At 43.2% G+C, this 250-nt stretch overlaps 1 pseudogene; it reads right to left on the bottom strand.

Annotated features, from left to right (window-relative positions):
- The window catches only part of LOC106320397, a 4,843-nt pseudogene that overhangs the window by 2,412 nt on the left and 2,181 nt on the right, over positions 1 to 250 (bottom strand).

Genomic DNA, 250 nt, shown 5'->3' with positions numbered 1-250 from the left:
GAAAACTCTTGGAACTCCAAACCTTGGAAAGATGGTGCCTTTGAACATCTTGATCACCACTCTAGAATCATTGGTGGGACTTGCTACAGCTTCCACCCACTTGGAGACATAATCAACAGCTATAAGGATGTATTTGTTGCCAAAAGATGATGGGAATGGTCCCTTGAAATCAATACCCCACACATCAAACACCTCCACTTCTAGAATTGGGTTTTGAGGCATCTCATTCCTTTTGGTGATGTTCCCTCTC

The sequence above is a fragment of the Brassica oleracea genome, unplaced genomic scaffold (genome assembly GCF_000695525.1).
Source record: "Brassica oleracea var. oleracea cultivar TO1000 unplaced genomic scaffold, BOL UnpScaffold00908, whole genome shotgun sequence".
In the NCBI taxonomy this organism is placed as follows: Eukaryota; Viridiplantae; Streptophyta; class Magnoliopsida; order Brassicales; family Brassicaceae; genus Brassica; species Brassica oleracea.
This window is presented reverse-complemented; position numbering and strand designations above follow the sequence as displayed.